Source organism: Triturus cristatus, chromosome 1_2 (genome assembly GCF_964204655.1).
Source record: "Triturus cristatus chromosome 1_2, aTriCri1.1, whole genome shotgun sequence".
NCBI lineage: Eukaryota > Metazoa > Chordata > Amphibia > Caudata > Salamandridae > Triturus > Triturus cristatus.
Genome location: NC_140580.1, coordinates 1,188,159,123 through 1,188,182,825, shown reverse-complemented (window position 1 = coordinate 1,188,182,825; position 23,703 = coordinate 1,188,159,123). Strand labels below are relative to the sequence as shown.

Genomic DNA, 23,703 nt, shown 5'->3' with positions numbered 1-23,703 from the left:
CCCAAGATCCCCGTTGGGGAAGCCAGCTGGCGAAGAACCGGCATTTTTTATTCTCCCTTGTCGCAAAAAGATCTACTGTCGGAGTTCCCCATTTCTGGAAGATGTTGTTCAAAATCTCGTTGTCGATCTCCCATTCGTGACAGACAGACTTTAGTCTGCTTAGGGTATCCGCCTTGGTGTTCTGGTCCCCTGGAAGATGTTCCGCTGTAATGGATACTTCGTGTCGTAGAGCCCATTCCCATATCCACTGGGCTTCCCGAGACAGGGAAGAGTAATCTTGTTCCTCCCTGTTTGTTCAAATAGTGCATTGCTGTTGTGTTGTCTGTTCTTATCAACACGGCTGCACCTTGAATCCTTGGCAGGAACGCCAACAATGCTAAGCGGACGGCTCTGAGATCCAAAAGGTTGATATGCAATTGCTGTTCGTTCGCTTTCCAGTGACCGCTGACCTGCAGATCCTGAAGGAATTCTCCCCATCCTTCCAAGGACGCATCTGTTGTAACCACCAATGGAGCTGGTTGAGTCAGAAAAGAAAGACCCTGCGAGATGTTTCGTTTTCGGGTCCACCATGTTGCCGCGTGGATCATGATCGGCGTCACTTTGATTATATCCTCGAAGGATCCTGTCGCTTGATGCCACTGAAGATCCAACTGCTCTTGTAACGGACGCATCCGTAGTCTGCAGAAAGGTACGAGGGGAATGCAAGATGACATCGTTCCCAGCAATGACTTGTACTTGCGTACTGAAAGAGACCTTCTTTTTATAAATGCCTGGGATAGAGATATTATTCCCCGCTGTCTTTCCTCGGAGGGGAACGCTCTGTTTACCTCCGTATCCAGAATTGCTCCCAATAAAGTGATATTTCTTGCCGGTTGCAGAGTTGACTTCTCCTCGTTTAGAGTGAGGCCTAATCTGGCAAATAGTTCTATGCAAGCCGCTGTTGACAACCGGGCTGACGCTGCCGATGGAGCCTTGACTAGCCAGTCGTCGAGGTAAGGAAACACTTGGTGTTTCTGTCTCCTTAGAACCGCTGCCACTGGAGCCAGGCATTTTGTAAAAATCCTCAGGGCTGATTTCAGACCAAAAAGGAAGCACCTTGAATTGGTAATGATCCTCGGCCACCACGAACCGAAGGTACTGCCGGTGTGAAGGATGGATTGGGATATGGTAATACGCATCCCGTAAGTCCAGTTTGGTCATATAATCCCCTGGGTTTAACAGCAGCAGAATATCCTGGAGGGAGATTATTCTGAAGGTTTGATCCTTGAGGTAAGTATTTAGGGATCTGAGATCCAAAATGGGGCACCATTGAAGAATGTTTTTCTTGATCAGAATAAAACGGGAATAAAATCCCCTTCCTTTCTGGGAATTCGATACCGGTTCTATTACTCCCTTTCGGAGCATTGTCCAAATTTCTTGACGCATCTGATGTAAATACTTGACCTCTTGAAATCTTGGTGGTGTACAAGGGGGGATTTCCAGAAACTCTAGAGTATGACCGAATTGTATTATGTGGAGGACCCATTGGTCCGTCGTTATCTGCTGCCAATTTTGAAGATGATAGGAAATTCTTCCACCCAGGGGAGTATGCGACATATGAGGAATAGGTGTCACCAGACTGTCACTGTCTTCGGGTGGTGTCTTTCCCTTGGCGACCTCCTCGACCTCTAGGAGTAGATTTTGTGAAACCTCCTGTTTGTCTCTGTGAATATTGTTGACGATATGGCTGAGATGATGTGGAGTAGGAAGAATAGCGGCCTTGTTGATAACCCCCTCTATAAGAGGTTTGGCCCCTACCTCTTGAGCCACGAAAAGGAACTTTCCCATATTGTAATGTTCCCAGAGATTTCGCTGTTTCCGTATCCTTCTTGATGCTCTGTAAGGCCTCATCAACATGCTTTCCAAACAGATCTTCTCCATTGAACGGAAGATCCAAGATCTTATTCTGGACTTCAGGCCTAAAAGATGTTGCTGTCAACCATCCTTGTCCGCGCAAAACAGCCGCTCCTCCCAGAGATCTGAAGGCCGTGGTCGCAATGTCCATTGCACAATCTATGACTTCAGCCGAAGTCCTTTCACCTTCCTGGAGGATTTTCCTGGCCTCTTGTCTGTCCGCCTCAGGTATGCTGTCTATGTATGGTGATAGGTCGCACCACATTTGCCTATCATACCTGCCCAGGATGGCTAGGGCATTTGCCGCCTTGACCAGAAGAGCAGACATGGACGAAAACCTCTTCCCTACATTATCCTAGCGCCTACCCTCTCTGTCCGGTGGCGCTGAAATTGGAGCAGACGGATTCCTTGATTTTTGCTGCGCCGCTTGAGTTATAACCGAGTCCGGTTTGGGGTGACCTAATAAACAAGCCGGAGCATCGAAGGCGCTTTGTATTTTTTGTCCAGCCTAGCAAGCACTGGAGTAACCGTTGCCGGCGTCTCCATAACTTTGAGGCCTTCCTCCCATAGATGACTCACAATTGGAAGAGATCTAACCGTCTTGCGAAACGGTTCTTTGAAATCATATAAAAAGCATTCTGCTTTATCCGATGACATATTGAGCACAAATCTCTGCGCGGCTCTCTCCATCAGATTATGGAACCCTCCAATGTCCTCCGGAGGGGAGTCCACAGGCCTCGGTGAAGGAGATGAAGGGGACGGAATCAGATAATCATCCCATTCCTTACTAGGATCTGTTATCTCCCCTTCCTCCTGCTCTTCATCGTCAGATGTGTCTAGAACCGGTTGCGGCAAAGGTGATATTGGCCCAGGAACCGGTACCTCCTGTCTTCGCACTGGTGTACACGGAACAGAGTGCGACGGAGCCACTGGAATCCTTTGGGTAGAATGAGGCAAAGGATGCCTCCTTTTGTAATCATCCAACATGAACTGCAAATCCGTCAGTAGAGAAGCTGGAACACTCACCATCTCTTCCTGATCATGTTGTCGTGGGCGGTCCTGATAACCCCGATACTCATCCTCCCAGTCATCCTCCTGACATTTGACATGTAACTGAGAGGGGCTACTTGCATAACCAAACGGACCCTCATTATCATCTTCCTGGGAATCCTCCTCCTCCAATAAATGGGATGGAACCAGAGGCGTTACCTTACTAAGAGACGTAATGTCCGGGGTATTCCTTCTTTTCCTGGCAAAATCCCGCTTTTCTGGGGTTTTTTCCCTCGTCGACGAGCCCGTCGATGAGATTGCCATAGTAACTGCCGACGACACCGTCGTCGCCGATGCCGCCGTCGACGCTGTAGACATCATCGCTGTTGTCGTCGTCGACGATGCAGTTGTCACCATCGTCGACGGTGCCGTCGACGACGTAGTTGTGGTCGTCGTCACTGTCATCGCCGCTCTCGTCGTCGACACTGCCGTCGACGATGCCATCGTCGACGAAGGTACAGGTTTAATAATGACCTTTATCTCACTTTTCTTCGTCGACGACGCTACTTTCTTCGTCGACGATCCCGTCGACGATGTAGATTTTTCTAATTTCTCCTCAGGTGAAGTAGACGCTGGCTTTTTAAGCGTATGTTTAATTTTAAGGGGTGATTTTGAAGGCTCAGAACTTGTTTTCTTTGAGTGCTTTACCCCTGAAGCATGACCCTTGCTCTCCTTTTCCTTAATTTGAGGAGATTTTGAGGGACTGCGCTCTGAAGACCCAGATGTGGTCTTTTTAAGAGCCTTCTCAGGTTTCTCCCCTGAGGTATGAGCCTGAGGAGATCTACCTCTCTTCTGAGACCTCTTTGAAACAGTTGACGCCTCATCACTGTCACTAGACACAACGTCCTTCCTGGTTTTAAGTTTTTGGAGCCAAATTAACAGTCTGCCTTCACGATCCCTCAGAGTCTTATTAGAAAAGGTACGACATACCTTACACTCCTTCGCCTGGTGTTGTGGGTAAAGGCAGTATATACAGTCTTTATGAGGATCGTCAGTTTATAATCTCTTCTTTGAACAGGTGGCACAGGCCCTAAACAAGCCCTTCTTCTCCTTATCAGCCATTCTGCAAAAGATGATGTAGAAAATTCAGTTGAAAAATCTCCTCAATCTAGAACCAACTGTAGAATTTGAGCAGAGCTCAAAGGAGACTCCCTAGCACAACGTGCAGTAGAAACTCTGAGGGGCAGAAGGTTCTCTCAGGAGTGTTCTAGAGGGTGAGAGGCTCTGATTGGTTCAGGGACAAGTTTAGTCCTTTTTTACATAACGAAGGTTATGGGTTGCAAAGGAAAATGGGCCTAGGCCTTTTTTTCAGTTTTCTATAATACTAAGCAATGTTTTTCTATGTACCGGAGACTCCCGTCTCGACGACGGGGAATGATTCAGGCATGTGAATCTATGAAAGGCTTCAATACTGGAGTAAGAATGGGAGACTAAGGCATTTGAGCAAGATAGACCCATGAGTGACAGGAATTTGAGCAGATATTATCCAAAATTTCCAAAGAAATCCGAGATAAGCAGATGAAACAGTGGAGGCAGGCCATGTTGACTGAAGGGTTATATCCTGTGTTGATGGCTGAGGAACAGACAGGAGGAAAGTGCACAGAAAAGAAAAAGCATTTAACATTGACAGGTTGCGGGGACTCAGAAGATGATTATTTAGAAGATATCTTAAAGAAGAATCCTCCGCCTTATCAAGAAAACCTAATAGAACTACCCTGAGTGCTCCGATTTTAGATACACCCTTAGTGCCACAAATAGCACATGAAAGAACAATGGAAAGGGTACTTCAGGAAAAAGGAAGGGAAGTGATAAATAAGAATAGAGACAAATTAATACAGAAGATAACACAGTTAAACGCACATCCCGAAGCTTTGACTATACCGGTGACTATAGGTCCTGTTGTCCCACTGTACGGGGATAAATCAAATTGTCCTAAAACACCTGTCATGACCACACCCATTATTGAGCCAAGAAAAGAGAAGCTAGTAGTTGATGACCAAGCTAGTGATTGCGAGTCTGTAATTTCATTAATGGACCTACCGATAAGAGGGCAAATAAATGACACACGCCGAAGAGTCACATCAGGTTACTCAAAAGAGGTACGAATCGGGAGGTGACGGGCATTGTCATGCAACCAGAGGCTCGGTGTTGTCTCTTGAACGTCTGGGGTCCTACCGATCTTGATGACGCACAGACTCAGTGGGTGACCCTGGGGAACATGGTGGCTAAGCGGGATATTGCGCGCCTGTGGGGCTCGGCAGTGCCTCCCGCGCTGGCAGCGTGGAAGGAAAATATGGACTGGTGCATGCTCAGGGAAAAGACAGTGTATTGTGCTAGAGGACGCCCGCGGAAATGGCATGCAGTATGGGGGCGATGGAACCACTATAGAGGGGACATATGTCTGCCCCCTGTCCTGGATCAGCCAGAGGAGCAGCTTTCCCCTTGACACTCTTTCCGGCTATATACGCATTGTGGATGACTGATTGCTTATTGTGGGTCTCTGCTTTCCCCCTCCCTCCCCTCATTATAGTGTTGTCTCTGGTAGACGAATGGGACGAACTCCCCCTGATGGGCACCCCTCATGTGCACTCGAAGCTTAACGCCTTGCAAGGGTTTGGTTTGTGTTGGTGTTTCTTTTAAAATTGAACCTTTTATTTGATTCTCCTGTTGGTTCAGTGCGAATGCATTTTTATGCTGCTTCACCTATGCTGCCGAACCTCCGGGCTGTCGGCTGAATAGCTGTGTTCCGGATAAATTGAATAAAGGTTTTAAAAAAAAAAAAAAGAGGTACGAATCGAGACAGCCACCGGATCGAAAAGTGCCACAATTAAGAAATAGAAAGATGGGCACAAGAAATAGAAAGACCAAATCCACCACCGAAAATATTAGGCATAAGAGTTTAATTAGAAGAAATGATGGCTGGAAATGTAGGATTAGATAGGTTAAATACCTATAACGAGGAGGAATTGCTATTTATTTGCAGAAGTATAACCCGAAACACAAAAGCATTTCATTAAAAATTGATAAATTTGACTTCTGAAATGGGCATAGAAATAGGGCGATCCAAAGTATTGGAAAAACCTTATAGAGCAGAATTTTCTGATAAAGATTTGGAAAACATGAACGTGTCAGGAAGAAAATTGCAGGTTAAAGAATTGATGACAATATTGCAGAAATGGGGAGACTTAGACAGGTGGAAAGTTTGGTGGTCAAAGAAAAAGGAGGGAGCCCAAGCAAATAGAGTAACATCTGAATATTTAATGAAAGAAACAGAGAAGACTGAAAGGTTATACCCAATGAGAGAAGTTTCAGGAGGGGGTTACGTACATGTCCCAGGGACCCGACAGGATATTTTATCAATTACAAATGATTTTCCTAAATTGAGAGAAAAACCAGTGGAATGGTACAGGCAAGTTGAAAGGTTTGTGAAAGTGTTGAAAGTTTTCTTGAAGGATCTAGATGGTCTTTTTGACATAGTGGTGCCTGCTGATTTGTGGACTGAATGTAAAATTACAGTTGGTTGGCCTAATGATGAGTACCCGAGAAGTGAGAAAACAGGAGCTCCATCAGAGGAAGTCATAAAGAAATATAACCAAGTGATCACTTTTTTAAAAGGGAAAATTCCCCCAAAAGAAACAGATTGGATAAAAATAGATAGAACAACCCAGGAAAAAGATGAGTCTATACATGCATACTATGAGCGCCACCTACAGGTGTTCAAACAGTATAGTGGATTTGAGAGTAATGGGGAAAAGGACATGACTCATTTTGTGTATCGGTTTGTGTCAGGGTTACGAAAAGAAATATTCGAAATGATTAAGCAGCATAATTTGTGCTGGCAAGCAAAGCCAAAAGACGAGATTTTAAAATATGCAAAATATTGTGGGGATGAAATTGACAATAGACGAAAGAATTTAGGAGAAAAAGTGATGTGGGCTCAAGTGAAATTAGCAGAACAGCAAGAACTCCAGCTACAGAATCAGGCAGGAAACACAGGAAGGGGGCAAGGTCAGAGTGAAAATAATGGGGGTAAACTGAAAGGGCGGTTGAGCAGAGAAGAGGCCAAGAAAAGGTTTCCTTTGTCATGGGTGCGGAAAAGTTTGACATTGGAAGAACGAGTGTAAAAGCATACAACATAATGGCCCAAATCAAAATTTAAATCCACAGACGCAGAATGAGGTGCTAATGAATCAACTGCAGCAGGTTGTAAACCTACAGAGTCAATTGCCACCTGCCCCTTTACCAAATTTTGTGAGTCAAGCCAAGTACAGTGCGGACACCGGATTCCAAGAAGGAAGTGGTAAGAAAAATTATGTAACATTGCAGTTTCTTTTGCAGGATACGTATTTTGGAGATCAATGACGGTGCCTGAGGGGGAGGAAGAGGAGTGCGTACTTGGCACATCCTTACCGGTAGAACAGTCAGGTCCATACAATGATGGAAAGGTAGAAGGAAATGACATTACCTTTATATTGGACACTGGTGCTACCCGTTCTACTGTGAGAACAGCAGACATCCCAAACCTACCCCTCTCGGAAGAAGCGATCCAAGTAATGGGCGTTTCTAACAAACAAATTAGGACCCCTATAACAAAACCAATGGAGGTGTGCATTGGAAATTTTAAAAAAATGCACAAGTTTGTGGTATGCGATTCTAGTCCTGCAAATTTATTGGGAAGGGATTGTTGTGAAAAATGAATTGCACCATATTTTGCACACCGGACGGTGTTGCCATCCAGACCCCTGATGAAGATGGAATATATAAAATGATGTTAGCCAAACAAGGAACAGGGGTAGATAAATTATATTCAGTGATGACCAAAGATGACTTACCTGATGAGGTCAAAACAGCAGTGAATCCTGAAGTGTGGGAAGTAGGGTTAATGACAGACATAGACCCTGTTAAAGTGACTGTGAAGGAATGTGCAGTCTATCCAAATACCAGACAATACAAGATGAGTCCCGAAGTAGAGGCAGGTGTTGCAGCAGAAATTGATCGAATGATCAAAAAGGGCATCTTAAAGGAAATCATGAGTAGTCCCTGTAATTCACCTATAATTGTCATTAAGAAACCAAATGGAAAATATAGGGTAATTCAAAGATTTAAGAAAGATAAACAAGATTGTTGTACCATGTTGCCCTATAGTACCCAACCCTGCTGTTTTTTTGTACCAAATACCATGGATGGTTTACCGTAATTGATTTATGCCATGCTTTTTTCTCCATCCCACTGCATCCTGATAGTCAGTTTTTATTTTTCTTTAAATTTGAGGATCGTATTTATGTTTTGAATCGCGTTCTCAAGGGTACGCAGAAAGTCCTTCGATCTTTAACCAAATTTTGAAAAAATGCCTTGAGGCATTGGCACTACCTCGAGAGTCAGTCCTGGTGCAGTATATTGATGACCTATTGGTTGCATCTAAAACAAGGAGTGACTGTGTAACTGATTCCATTGCCCTATTGAAACATCTAGCAAAGGGTGAATATAAAGTTCCCCTGAAAAATTACAGTTCTGCAGAAACGAAGTAAAGTATTTAGGACACCAAATAGAACGAGTGACCACTGAGAGAATAAAAATAATAAAGCAAATGAAACTACCGCAGTCACAAAAAGAAATAAGAATGTTTCTTGGTGTCGTGGGATACTGCAGGCAATGGATTGTAGGGTTTTCTCTACTTGCAAAACCCTTGATACAAATGACAAAGAAGCGAGCAAAGGACCTAGTAGAGAGAGATGATCAGATCATGCAATCTTTTGTAAAATTGAGAAATTGTTTATGTGAAGCACCTGCTTTAGGTATGCCAGATTATTCGAAGGAATTCGCATTGTTCTGTTGTGAGAGAGAAAACTGTGCCCTCTCAGTCTTGACACAGAGACACAGTCTAATGCGACGTCCAGTGGCATACGTCTCTGCTACCTTAGATCCTGTAGTATTTGCATCTGTAAGTAGAGAGCAAAGTGAGTCAATTGTAATGTAATGTTAAGGTATACGTCCCTCATGCAGTTGAGATTCTTTTAACAAGAAGAGTATCTATACATGCACGCAAACAGGGAGGCCTCTAGTGAGAAGGCTCAGTGCAAGTTAGCATGGACAGCGGTAAAAGACTTGCGTTGATATTCGAGTGAAGACAGCTGCATAGGCGGTTGGCAACTACCGAAGTGCGCCTAGTGAAGTTAACGGTGTTTATTGTGCCTAGATGCCATGTGATACCGACTTACAGTGTGATTGGGGTGCGGTCTAGTTTGCGCTTGGTGCTCATGCCGGTCTGACTGGGTTTGGGAATGAACGTAATTAATTCAGATGGTGAGGGGCGTACCGGATTGCCGTCTTGTATGTGATCGGAAATCACGGATCGTCGTGTGCCAGGATTGTAAACCATGACATATTGGTGCTGAGTTGCCGGTGAGCAAATTCAGTTTGTGAGGGGCATGCCGGATTGCCAGATTGTATGCGATCGGAAACCGAGATCGCGTGGGCAATGAAAGACCGTGGTGTGCCAGGGTTAAGGTGCCGGTGATTGTGCGATCGGCAGGCAAGATTGGGTGCATGTATATAGATACTGCCGATCCTCGGCACTTGCACGCCATGCACAGGGATCAGAAACTGCTAACTAACCGCAGCCCCCCTACCATGGGCATACATTAGTCTCAGTGTGTTTCCCGTACCATTCCGTGCTGGGCTTAAATTCAATTTACTTCCAATTTTAGATACCCCACGCCCTGGTGTCCCTGAATCTACCGCCAGGTGACAGCTGATTGAAGCTCACGTAGCCAGGACTCCGTCTGGTCTACCGACGGTAAGTCCCTTACCTTCCATGTAATATGTATCACCCAACACGCAACAACTTGCCTAAAACCCACCTGTCTCGTATCCTTAGGCTGTCATTGCCTCTCCCCGTCCTGTCCCGATGAAGACCCAACGTGGCTACCTAATGGAGCACATCACGGGTTGAAACGTCGACATTCATACAAGGCCCAGACTGACCAAGGCTCTGTACACCGAAAGGAGCAGGATCAGCCAACAGAGCCATTAGTTCAACATATTTGTCTGGCCAACCTCCCCCTTCCCCCCCCCACCAATGTATATAAGTCTTTATCACTGTATATATTACACACTTGTTTAGCACAGAGCACATATGTCACATTGTTACCATTATTGTATCGTTTTTAGACAGCCTTGATCTACTGCTTGTGTAAATATTGATGGATGATTTAATTCTGTAATAACATAAACAGTAGACACTACTATTGAGTCACGGCTCTCATTATCTGTAAGGATTCTTTATTCAGGTGGTTGAGACTTTGTTGAAAATTACAAATCAACATTTGCCTGTGACATTAGGTGCACTGAAAAGAAATTGTTCCAAACCCGACAGAACCACTTCTTGTTTACTAATTTATACCCAGGTTCTGACCAGACAAGAAGGTGTCACGGACACAGCAAGTGAGAGCTGTTACGCTGCAAAAGGCATAAGGAGAGACCAGCCAGCCTGCAACTTCAATACCTGGGTCAAGTGAGGAGTATTGTGGTGATGCCGTGGTGCAAATCTTCATCACACACAAACTACACCCAAAGGCCCGCCGCACTGTGCAGAGGCTGGACACACAGGAAGCTGCAGTGCTTCAAGGCCGGTGCTCACCTCCGAGGCACCAGTGCTTTAAGGCCGGTGCTCACCTCCGAGGCACCAGTGCTTTAAGGCCGGTGCTCACCTTCGAGGCACCAGTGCTTCAAGGCCGGTGCTCACCTTCGAGGCACCAGTGCTTCAAGGCCGGTGCTCACCTCCGAGGCACCAGTGCTTTAAGGCCGGTGCTCACCTCCGAGGCACCAGTGCTTTAAGGCCGGTGCTCACCTCAGAGGCACCAGTGCTTCAAGGCCGGTGCTCACCTGGGAGCACAGTGCTTCAAGGCTGGTGCTCACCTCAGAGCACAGTGCTTCAAGGCCGGTGCTCACCTCCGAGGCAACAGTGCTTCAAGGCTGGTGCTCACCTTCGAGGCACCAGTGCTTCAAGGCCGGTGCTCACCTCAGAGCACAGTGCTTCAAGGCCGCTGCTCACCTAAGAGGCACCAGTGCTTCAAGACGGTGCTCACCTCCGAGGCACCAGGGCTTCAAGGCCGGTGCTCACCTCAGAGGCACCAGTGCTTCAAGGCTGGTGCTCACCACAGAGGCACCAGTGCTTCAAGGCTGGTGCTCACCTAAGAGTCACCAGTGCTTCAAGGCCGGCCTCACCTCCGAGGCACCAGCGCTACAACACGGTGCTCACCTCAGAGTCACCAGTGCTTCAAGGCCAGTGCTCACCTCAGAGCACAGTGCTTCAAGGCCGGTGCTCACCTTCGAGGCACCAGTGCTTCAAGGCCGGTGCTCGCCTCAGAGTCACCAGTGCTTCAAGGCTGGTGCTCACCTCAGAGCACAGTGCTTCAAGGCCGGTGCTCACCTCAGAGCACAGTGCTTCAAGGCCGGTGCTCACCTCAGAGGCACCAGTGCTTCAAGGCCGGTGCTCACCTTCGAGGCACCAGTGCTTCAAGGCCGGTGCTCGCCTCAGAGTCACCAGTGCTTCAAGGCCGGTGCTCACCTCAGAGCACAGTGCTTCAAGGCCGGTGCTCACCTCAGAGGCACCAGTGCTTCAAGGCTGGTGCTCACCTCAGAGTCACCAGTGCTTCAAGGCCGGTGCTCACCTCAGAGGCACCAGTGCTTCAAGGCCGGTGCTCACCTCAGAGTCACCAGTGCTTCAAGGCCGGTGCTCACCTCAGAGCACAGTGCTTCAAGGCCGGTGCTCACCTCCGAGGCACCAGTGCTTCAAGGCCGGTGCTCACCTCAGAGTCACCAGTGCTTCAAGGCCAGTGCTCACCTCAGAGCACAGTGCTTCAAGGCCGGTGCTCACCTCCGAGGCACCAGTGCTCCAAGGCCGGTGCTCACCTCCGAGGCACCAGTGCTTCAAGGCCGGTGCTCACCACAGAGGCACCAGTGCTTCAAGGCTGGTGCTCACCTCAGAGGCACCAGGGCTTCAAGGCTGGTGCTCACCTCAGAGCACAGTGCTTCAAAGCCGGTGCTCAACTCAGAGCACAGTGCTTCAAGGCCGGTGCTCACCTCAGAGCACAGTGCTTCAAGGCCCGTGCTCACCTTCGAGGCACCAGTGCTTCAAGGCCAGTGCTCACCTCAGAGCACAGTGCTTCAAGGCCGGTGCTCACCTCAGAGGCACCAGTGCTTCAAGGCCGGTGCTCACCTCAGAGGCACCAGTGCTTCAAGGCACGTGCTCACCACAGAGGCACCAGTGCTTCAAGGCCGGTGCTCACCTCAGAGCACAGTGCTTCAAAGCCGGTGCTCAACTCAGAGCACAGTGCTTCAAGGCCGGTGCTCACCTCCGAGGCAACAGTGCTTCCAGGCCGGTGCTCTCCTCCGAGGCACCAGTGCTTCAAGGCCGGTGCTCACCTCAGATCACAGTGCTTCTAGGCCGGTGCTCGCCTCAGAGTCACCAGTGCTTCAAGGCCGGTGCCCACCTCCGAGGCACCAGTGCTTCAAGGCCGGTGCTCACCTCAGAGGCACCAGTGCTTCAAGGCTGGTGCTCACCTTCGAGGCACCAGTGCTTCAAGACGGTGCTCACCTCAGAGGCACCAGTGCTTCAAGGCCGATGCTCACCTCAGAGTCACCAGTGCTTCAAGGCCGGTGCTCACCTCAGAGCACAGTGCTTCAAGGCCAGTGCTCACCTCCGAGGCACCAGTGCTTCAAGGCCGGTGCTCACCTCAGAGCACAGTGCTTCAAGGCCGGTGCTCACCTCAGAGGCACCAGTGCTTCAAGGCCGGTGCTCACCTCCGAGGCACCAGCGCTTCAAGGCCGGTGCTCACCTCAGAGCACAGTGCTTCAAGGCCGGTGCTCACCTCAGAGGCACCAGTGCTTCAAGGCCAGTGCTCACCTCAGATCACAGTGCTTCAAGGCCGGTGCTCACCTCAGAGCACAGTGCTTCAAGGCCGGTGCTCACCTCAGAGGCACCAGTGCTTCAAGGCCGGTGCTCACCTCAGAGGCACCAGTGCTTCAAGGCCGGTGCTCACCTTCGAGGCACCAGTGCTTCAAGGCCGGTGCTCACCTCCGAGGCACCAGTGCTTCAAGGCCGGTGCTCGCCTCCGAGGCACCAGTGCATCCTTCCAGAGAGAGTGAAGGAAGAAGCAGAAGGCATCAACAGGACCATTATGATGCAGACCTGCCCAAGGTCAGGACAAGTGCAGCCTTCCCTAGACTCGTCCAGAGGGTTTATTTACTATTCTCACTCTAGGCCTGGATGAGTCGGTAATGTTAAACTCCCCAAGTGTTTCACAAAGGGTTGAAAAGTTGGAATTTTGCATTGCCAGGAAGTGCTGCCCTGAGGGCACTGCTCAAGGTAAAAAAAAAATAGAAATACTATTCACAGCATAGTAAGCAACAATTAACAAGCATTAAAAATGCAATAGGTCTCGCCTTTGATTAAGTTAAAGCACTTTAACTTAATAAAAGGCGAGACCTATTGCATTTTTCATGCAACTAAAGACCGGCTTCCTAGCGAAAATACATATAAATCGCCCAGGAAGTAGGCGGGATGGTGCTAATAATGCACATGCGCAGGGTAAAACCAATCAGGATGTCTTTCAACTTTTCACTGAGAAATGGAATTAAATTAAAGCCAATGGTGAGAAGTTTTGGCGCTGCGGCGGGTGGAGGGGGTGGGGCCCTGCCAGCCCTGGGACCCCCGATGAATCCTCCATCTGGGCTGTGGGGGTCACCCCTCTGTATTGTGAAGGGTGAGCGGTGGTAGAGCTGTGTGGGCTCTCAATGTCCGAAGCAGGCATCAGGCAGGAGATTACCCACAATGTGGGGTGGGTGCGTCGGGCGGGTTGGTGGAGAAAAGACAGGCGGGTGGGTATATATTGATGATGGATTGATGGATGTGTGAACTTTGATGGGTGGATTGGGTGGGTTGGGGAGACGATGGATGGATGAATCCATGGGATTGGATACAAGTGGGTTGGATGCATAGATGAATGAAATGGTGGGGAAGTAGACTGATGAATGCATGGGTTTGGGTGGATTGGTGAAAGGGTGGCTGTTTAGGCTGGGTCGGATTGGTTAGAGGGCCAGATGGACTGTAGAAGTGGGAACGTAGTTCCATGGGTTGGGGTGCATGAATGGCGGGGGCGGGGGTGGTTAGATGGATGAATGACTGGTATTGGATGCAAGGCTGAGAGGATGGGTCAGGTGGGTTGGATGCACTGATGGGTGGAAGGGTGGGGGAGTAAACTGTTGAGTGAATGCATTTGTGTACTAGGTTGGATTGGCTGAATGAGTAGATGGACTGTTGAAGTGAGTAAGTATCGTGGGTTTGAATTAACGGGTGAATCGTGGATGGGTGGATTGTGTGGGCTGGGGAGTGGACAGATGGAAGAATGCCCAGTATTGGATGTAGGTCTGAGAAGATAGGTTGGGTGGGTTGGATGCACAGATGGATGGAAGGGTGGGTGAGTAGACTGATGAATGCATGGGTTTTGTGGATTGGGGAAGAAAGGATTGGTGGACAGGGTCGGATTTGTTGGATGAGTAGACAGACTGTAGAGGTGGTGAGCATTTTTATAAGTTTGCATGAATGGTTGAATGCGTGAATGGGTGGACTGAGCTATGAGAGTTGCATAGGCAGATGGATGGACGTGATGCATGAATATCTGGATAAATTCACGTGTTTGGATGAATGCTGGAAGGATGAATGGATGGATGGAAAAGGTGGGGCATGTAGATGGATGGATGAATGAGCTTGGATGGATGGATTGTTTCTCACTTTGTTTGCAAATGTGCGGTGGAGACAAGAAACCCTCATCACTTTCCTTACCTGTAAGAATGAACATCCTCAGAGGCCCCGTTCAGCCGTGTGCACAGCGCAGCGTGTCACGTGCTTCTTACTCTAATAAAAGGTATAACTGACTTCAGGAATGTGTGCGGATTTGCCTCAGCAATTCACACACACACACTCACACCTCTGTCTTTACACCCCCACACACATTTATATAAAATACATTCCGCTCTACACATATGTGCACACACACACATCTCTACACCCACACACGCACACCGCACATCCCCACATATATACAAGAAGAACTCATGTCTCTCTAAACACACATGCACGTGCGCAGGCACACACGTCTCTAGGACACCACACACACACACTCACGCGCACACACACACACACTTGTCCTGGCTACATCGTCTGCCTTCAGTGCAGATCACAAGAGAGCACATTTCGTGTCTAAAACCACCCCCGCCCATTTCTTGTCGGTGTTCATTACGGTAACATGCCACCTCATCTGACCTCTGGCCGCATCAAAAGCAGGGAACACCTTTTCTGCTTTTTCCTTCAGTAAATGCTGTGTGCGTGGGGAGGGACGTAGGAGCAGGGGTTCTGGTTTCTGTAAATTGCAACAATGGAACAAAAAACAAAAGGCTGCAAGCAGTGCTAAGTGTATCACTCTGACGGGGGTGGGGGGCATCAAAGTAAATGTTTTCCCCCTTACACTACAAGTCATTGAAAGAGGAGGCACTCATGTGGCCGGGGGGGGCGCCCTGCCAGTGCATCTGCACCCTTTTAAATTCGAAATATGTTTTCATGCCCAAAATAAACACGCGCAGACTCCAGGCGAAACCATCATCGCCCGGAGCAAAATAAAACAGGACTTTCGAACAGAGGAGAAAAACGAAAGAGGCACAGGCACAAAACAAACAATGGCGGCCGTAGTTTGTTTTTTCTCACAGTGGCGGCCGTAGTTTTTTTTTCCTCACAGCCGGCACCCACTTTTATAGAAGCCCTGCAGCCGCCGTTTTTTACAAAGAAAAATAATACATACCTGCAGCGCTTTATAAAAGCGGGCGCCGGCTGTGGGAACATAAATCTGCGCCCGTCATTGTTGCTAATCAGGGGCTGCGTGCCCGCGGTGCTTTATAAAAGCGGGCCTCTGCTGTGAAAAAAGAAAAAAAACTGCTGCCACCATTGTTTATATTGCGCCCACCCCCACCCGTGTCGTTGTTCGTATGGAAGCGGGTCCCTTGCAGGAAAGTATGTACCGCGTGCAACAGGAGAAAGTCATTTAAAAAAACAGCAAATCTCCCCCGTTGTAGCAAGCAGTAATGGGCAGAGAGTGGGCAGGGGGAAAGGGAGGCTGGGTGAAGACAAGCGCTTGCCAGTCAGCCGCTGTTTATTTTTGCATTGTGCTTTCACTTTAAAGTGAAAGCGCGACGCAACCACCTGGATTCAGCGTTCTATTTGGATCTGAGCGTGTCCTCCCTGTGACCCCTTGATCCTCTGAGCTCTGTGCCTGCCTGCCGCCAACCAATCACAGAGCCGACTGGTGCATGCTCCGGGCGTGAAGGCAGCGTGGTTGCAGGAAGCCCGGAGCACTGGCTTGTGTGCTTCACTGCTGTCGTGAAGACTTTTCTTATCTGCTTATTAAATAAACAAGCAGATAAGGAAAGTCTTCACAACAGCCATGAAGCAGGCGAGCCAGTCCAGGTGGGCCGGACGAAAAACCCTCCTTTCCAATGGGAAGCCAGCATTTACCATAAACGCTGATGCTACCCAATGGAAATGAGGGGCGGGGCTTCAAGCCCTTTTGTAAAAGTCCTCATTAACAATAAATCTCGCCGAGTGAGCTGCACATGTGTGCAGCAATGCTAGGCGAGACCTAAAAAAGGTGGGGTGCTGGCCAATCTCAAGGTAATGCGGCCCCTCCAGGGGAGGGCTTCAACAGATCTCAGTCCCAAGAAACCACAGTTTAAAAACAGATGCCGACCCACATGGACGCCCATTCATCAAATCTCATGGGTTGTAGAAGTGACATCATGCACCCTTTGACTGCAATGACATCACAGGGAGTGATATCATAAGAGCATTGAATCTGAATCTTCCCAGGAAGTGATGTCACATGACCTTCACAATGATGATATCACAATAACTGACACTGATGCAGTTCTATAAAAACTGCATGATTAAGACACCAAGGAAACATGGGCAAATGTCTCTTTAAATACCACCCATACGAGGCTGCTGACGCGATACGCACGGGACAGATTGTTTGTTTCTCTGTATGTGACATGAAGAATTGTGTGTTTCTCTGAAGAGGGTGTGGTGCCGCAAAACACAGAACAGCACAGCGAACCTACATTATTTATGCTACAAACTGACAAGATGAATGATTTCCCCTAGTGCCTACCCCATCATGAAATATATGGAAAGGAGAGGGGAAAAGAGATTTAAAAGAATCAAACTGATTACATGCACATGTATTCATTGATATAGAACAGACACTGTATATGATCAAATGATTCCTTATTGTTAATACATTTTTAATTATGACCATTTCAAAGCACCCTCCCTCCTGCGAATCACAGAGGCGAAGGGTTTATTCAAACACATCATTTTTCATGTCTTCACAACAATGACACATGCTAACATCTTGCATAAATTGTTTTTGTTTTTTAGTCCATTTTTTATTTAATCAGAAGGCTGGCTCCAGTGTGCCCTATGCCAAGAGTTACCTCCAGTGTGGCAGTGCCAGGGGTTTGTCACATTGTTAATCTAGGTTGTTTTTTTGGGAAGTTTCAACAGTAACTATGAAGCTGATCTTCTGAGAGTGAATCGGAGCCCATTTTTACCCAAACTGCTTCCAGAAAGATTTCTTACTTGGTGCAGTGTAGATGTATGTTGTTATTTGCGCAGTTTGCAAGTCTGTTTACTGAACATACAGCAGGAATAAAGCTCTAAAAAGACAGCAGTGAGGGTGACATTAACCTCTCTCGTAAATCTGCAGACTAGAAGAGGTGAGGCCTCTGACGAATGGTAGATTGCAGAGGGGGGGACGTCAAGCCATCGGTAAGCAATGCAAGTGCCGATCAAGCCAATCATTTGTAAGCCACAGGGGGCTGAGAGCCCACTGTAAGGTCACAATAGTTCTTTCACAGCTATCGGGAGGCAAAAACGACAAATATATGTTTTTTTTACACTTCACCCCTGTGTTTGCGCACTGATAGTTTGTACTATTATGACTCCGTGTTTGACCCACTTGGACAGGTATGTGCACATTTATGTGGCAACTTGAGATCACACTTAGGTTCATGCACCTCTTCTCAGCTCTACCTACACAACATGTATGTGAAATTCTGGGGTTCCATCGTGAAGTTTGACATTGCTGAACACTGTGAAAAATAAATTGCAACAAGGCCATGGGGACAGCTCTTAGAGGTAGTAAATATGTTTGCGAACAGCTGCAGGTTTAGCACTGCTTGGGATTCACGTCCATGTCCAGTCATATGTCTGGAAAGCAGCGCCAGTCGCAGCCTTCCAGGCGTCTCCTGGACGGTCACGAGACAGTCTGCAAGCTCCTCTTTCCCAATGTGTAAGGCAATGTAGTGTGCAATTACACACAGGGGACATGCAGTCCCATGTGCAGTGCACATGCATAGATTCCCGATGTCTGACCAGGCAAGTGTGGACCGTGTTCTTGAGTTCACACATCAGTGTTGTTTGCTTAAAGAAAGTAACCACATGCTAAGAGAATTAAAAAGTAATAATGTCTGTATTCCTCGTTTTTTTCACAAATGTTGTTAAATAGTTCAAAAATAAATGTGCTCCTGTTAAGTACTTTCTACTCCGTTCTCGGCCGGCAGAATGCAATGCATGCGCGTCACTGCGAACACCGACTAGTAGCAGCAGCATGGATGGGAATGACATCTACATTACCTTCATTAGACAAGGCAGGTGATAACGCAGACACGTCACGCATGCTTAATGGTGGCTGAATGAGATAGAATAATACTATCAACATTCAGTTCGGTTTTAGGGACAGGGGAAGCCCCACCCCTTCCAGCGATGAGGAGGAGTCTCCCTATCTCGCCGACATGCAGTGTGTGACACCTGTCTGTCTTCTTCCGGCCCTCCCTACATTTTAGAGTCCAGGCCTGTATAAATTAGGGCTGGGCGGAATTGGCGTAAGGTCTCTACGCGGAATTACGGAAAAAATTTGTGGAAAACGAGCGCACGTCCTGAGGGTCCGTGTGCCCGGGACAGGAGTCGCCCGGGCAGCATCCCCGATTTCCCTGGCCTGGCTGGGTTGAGAAGCAGGGACCGGACCCGTGGCCTGGGTTTCGGTCAGGGCCTAAAGTGTGGGAGCCCCCGTCCTGCGGCCTGCCAAGTGTCCATTTGCTAGGGACAAGGGTCCCTGGTGCAGAGCCCCGGAGCCCTGCACGGGCAGGCGGGAGCCCTACTCGGCTTGGGCTTCCTTTCGGTCCCGGCCATCTGGTCGCACCTTCCCCCTCGGCCATCTGGGCGCACGCAATGCTTTCCAATGGGGCGACCAGATGGCCGGACTGCCCTGGAAGTCCCGATGGGGGCTCATTTGCCTCCCGGATCCCAGCCAGGGCTTCAGGAGGTCAGGCGAGTCTGGGCCTAGGGTCCCCTGAGTCTCACGGTGCGCACGGGTTCCCAGAAAGGGGGGTAGCTTTCCTCCAGATTAGTAGGGGCAGGGTATGCCGGAACACTCCTCCCAGGCTGGCGGTTCTCTGCCGGGGACCAGATGGGCTATGCCCGGACAACACCTCCCCTCCATCCGGGGGCCCCCTCCTTCAGGCCACGGCGTGGCAAAGTGCCCGGGACAGGCTCCTTGGGTCCTGGGCAGTCCTTCCCCGGGCGTCCGGACCTGAGAGCTCCAGTGGTTCTCCCCGTGCCTGAGGCCCAGTCGGGGTCCCCTAGCCCCCCAGGACGCGGAGCCCCCGAGACCTGCGTGGGCAGGCGGGAGCCCTACCGCGAAGGCTCGGGCGGGCAGATGGGAGTCCTTTCGGTCCCGGCCATCTCGTCGCACCTTTCCCCTCGGCCATCTGGTCGCACGCAATGCTTTCTAATGGGGCGACCAGATGGTCGGGCTGCCCTGGAAGTCCCGATGAGGGCTCATTTGCCTCCCGGATCCCAGCCAGGGCTCCAGGAGGTCGGGCACGTTCGCGCCATGGGTCTCCTGAGTCTAGCGGTGCACATTGGTTCCCAGAAAGAGGGGTAGCTTTCCTCTGGATTAGTAGGGGCAGGGTATGCCGGAACACCCCTCGCGGGCTGGCGGTTCTTTGCCGGGTACCAGATGGGCTATGCCCGGACAACACCTCCCCTCCGTCCGGGGGCTCCTTCCTCCAGCCCACGCCGTGGCAAAGTGCCCAGGATGGGCTTCATGGGCAGTCCTCCCCCGGGCGTCCGGGCATGGGAGCTTTGGTGGTCCTCCCCGTGCCTGAGGCCCAGCCGGAGACCCCGAGCCCCCCGGGACGTGGAGCCCCGGTGCCCTGCGTGGGCAGGCAGGAGCCCTACCGCGAAGGCTCGGGGCGGGCAGGTGGGAGTACTTTCGGTCCCAGCCATCTGGTCGCACCTTTCCCCTCGGTTATCTGGTCGCACGCAATGCTTTCCAATGGGGCGACGAGAAGGCCGGGTTGCCCCGGAAGTCCCGATGAGGACTCATTTGCCTCCCAGATCCCAGCCAGGGCTCCAGGAGGTTGAGCTCATTCGCGCCCAGGGTCCTCTGAGTCTCACGGTGCGCACGGGTTCCCAGAAAGAGGGGTAGCTTTCCTCCGGATTAGTAGGGGCAGGGTATGCCGGAACACCCCTCCCGGGCTGGCAGTTCTCGGCCAGGGACCAGATGGGCTATGCCCGGACAACACCTCCCCTCCGTCCGGGGGTCCCCTCCTCCAGCCCACGGCGTGGCAAAGTGCCCGGGATGGGCTCCATGGGTCCCGGGCATCCGGGCCCTAGAGCTCCGGTGGTCCTCCCGTGCCTGAGGCCCAGCCGGGGACCCCGAGCCCCCCCCGGGACGCGGAGCCTCGGTGTCCTGCGTGGGCAGGCGGGAGCCCTACCGTGAAGGCTCGGGGCGGCAGATGGGAGTCATTTCGGTCCCGACCATCTGGTCTCACCTTTCCCCTTGGCCATCTGGTCGCACGCAATGCTTTCCAATGGGGCGACCAGATGGAGGGCTGCCCCAGCCCTGGGCCCCGTTCCCCGGCCTGCGGCTCTGCCAAAGGCCCGGGATGGGGAACCTCCACTTGCTGGGCTGGGTTCAGGAGCTCTGGCCGGGGCCCCTGAGGGAACTGGGGAGGGCAGCCTCCCCACCCCGGGCTCCGTCCTCAGTCCTGCTGTGTGGCAGGGTGCCCGGGATGGTGTCCGGCGGGCCTGGGGAGGCTTCCCCTGCGCCTCTGGGCCTGGGAGCCCTGGCTGGGTCCAGGGGTCTCGACGAGCCCCAGGTAGGGTGATCCGGCCCTGGGCCCCGTCCCCCGGCCTGCCGCTCTGCCAAAGGGCCAGGATGGGATTCTGTTGTGCCTAGTGAGCCTCCACTTGCTGGGCTGGGTTCAGGAGCTCCAGCCAGGGCCCCTGAGGGACCTGGGGAGGGCAGCCTCCCCACCCCGGGCTCTTTCCTCGGTCCTGCTGCGTGGCAGGGTGCCTGGGATAGTGTCCTGCGGGCCCGGGGAAGCTTTCCCTGTGCCTCTGGGCCTGGGAGCCCTGGCTGGGTCCAGGGGCCCTGCCGGGCCCCAGGTCGGGTGCTCCGGCCCTGGGCCCTGTCCCCCGGCCTGCCGCTCTACCAAAGGCCTGGGACGTGGTTCCGTAGTGCCCAGGGAGCCTCCCCTTGCTTGGCTGGGTTCAAGAGCTCCGGCCGGGGCCCCTGAGGGCCATGGGGAGGGCGGCCTCCCCATCCCGGGCTCTTTCCTTGGTCCTGCTGTGTGGCAGGGTGCCCGGGATAGTGTCCAGCGGGCCCAGGGAGGCTTCCCCTGCGCCTCTGGGCCTGGGAGCCCTGGCTGGGTCCAGGGGCCCTGCCAGGCCCCGGGTCGGGTGCTCCGGCCCTGAGCCCCGTCCCCCGGCCTGCTGCTCTGCCAAAGGCCCGGGGTTCCATTGTGCCCAGGGAGCCTCCCCTTGGTTGGCTGGGTTCAGGAGCTCTGGCCGGTGCCCCTGAGGGCCCTGGGGAGGGCGGCCTCCCCACTCTGGGCTCTGTCCTCGGTCCTGCTGCATGGCAGGGTGCCCGGGATGGTGTCCGGCGGGTCGGGGAGGCTTCCCCTGTGCCTCTGGCTGGGTCCAGGAGCCCCGTCGGACCCCGGGTCGGGTGCTCTGGTCCTGGCCCCGTCCCCCGGCCTGCTGCTCCACCAAGGGCCCAGGACGGGGTTCCGTCGGTCCCATGCAGGCCTCCCCTGCTTGTCAAGGTGTCCGCGGGCCCCATGTCGGAGGGCCCGTCGGGTCCCCCTCACAGCCTCCATGGCTGGGGCCCAGCTGGCACCCTGGGCCTCCAGTCCCCCATGCCCCAGCACCCGCTCACGCTTTCATTGGGGCACAGAGCGACCAGATTGTTTCCCTTTCGAGCCTGGCTATCTGGTCACACCTTTCCCCTCGGCCATCTGTTCGCACCTATCCCCTCACCCATCTGGTCGCACCTATCCCCTCGGCCATCTGGTCGTACGCAATGCTTTCTAATGGGGCGACCAGATGGCCGGGCTTGCCTGCAAGTCCCGATGAGGGCTCATTTGCCTCCCCGATCCCAGCGAGGACTCCAGGAGTTCGGGTACATTTGCGCCATGGGTCCCCCCTGTCACCTCGTGTGCACGGATTACAAGAAAGGTGGTTAATTTTCCTACGGATTACTAGGGAGAGGTCCAGCGATTCTGAAACAGGGGAAAGCAGAACCCGGGCCTGCCCGCCGGGGCCCTCAGAAGACCGGGTACACACCTGCCTCTCAGCCTCTTCCCGATGGTCCTCTTTCTCCGAGTTTGCTCAGTCAGACCTCCGTGAGGTCCGGCGATTCTGAGACAGGGGAATGCAGCACCCGGGCCCGCCCACCAAGGCCCCCAGGGACCCAGGTCTGCGCTTGCCTCTCAGCCCCTTCCTGATGGTCCTTTCCTTTGAGCCTGCTTGCCCCGGGAGCTGGCAGGGATGTGAAGCCGCCATCCCCCCGCACAGGGCGGCCTGCCATGGGATGCCCTGGCTGTACTTTGATCGATTGGGCACTCTCGGTCCGTTCACGGATGGACTGCTTGGCCAGCCTCGGCTGTTGTTTCAAGCAAGGAGCTTCCTCCCCGCATGAAGGTCGAGTTGCCCTGGCAGCTCGTGTCCACCAGTGGTCTGACCCAAGCGGAAGGGGTCGGGTGGCACCAGGCCCTCGGATGCTGCTGCCCAACAAGTTCGTAGGCCCCGTGCGCCATGCTGTCACCCCTCTCCACCCAGCACATTTCCACAGCAGCTCGAAACGACCGTTCAGAGGGTTGACGCCGCCGCCAGGCTCTGGCAGCCCTGCTTCTCGCTCAGGCTGCACCTCGGCTCGCCTCTCCTTTCCGGGGGAGTTGGCTGGGCCTGCCGGTGCCCATGTGACCGCACCTCTCCAGCCCTCCAGCGAGCCCTCCCGCCCAGGCGGTTGGGCTCCTTCACCCCGTAGGCTCCCAAGAGGGAGGGGTGCATGAAGGTTGTCTAGTCAGGGAGATGGGCACGCGGCCCCCCGAAACCACCCCGTCAGCAGGTGTGGCTACCTGGTTGATTCTGCCAAGAGCATATGCTTGTCTCAAAGATTAAGCCATGCACGTGTAAGTACACACAGCCGGTACAGTGAAACTGCGAATGGCTCATTAAATCAGTTATGGTTCCTTTGATCGCTCCATCTGTTACTTGGATAACTGTGGTAATTCTAGAGCTAATACATGCCGACGAGCGCTGACCTCCCGGGATGCGTGCATTTATCAGACCAAGACCAATCC

At 51.7% G+C, this 23,703-nt stretch overlaps 1 protein-coding gene and 1 pseudogene across 2 annotated transcripts in view; one reads left to right on the top strand and one right to left on the bottom strand.

The window, feature by feature from the left end:
• Positions 1–23,703, bottom strand: part of TTC16 (tetratricopeptide repeat domain 16) — a 535,487-nt gene that overhangs the window by 420,230 nt on the left and 91,554 nt on the right. The gene's annotated exons all lie outside the window — the stretch shown is intronic.
• Positions 23,479–23,703, top strand: part of LOC146868998 (18S ribosomal RNA) — a 1,109-nt pseudogene continuing 884 nt past the window's right edge.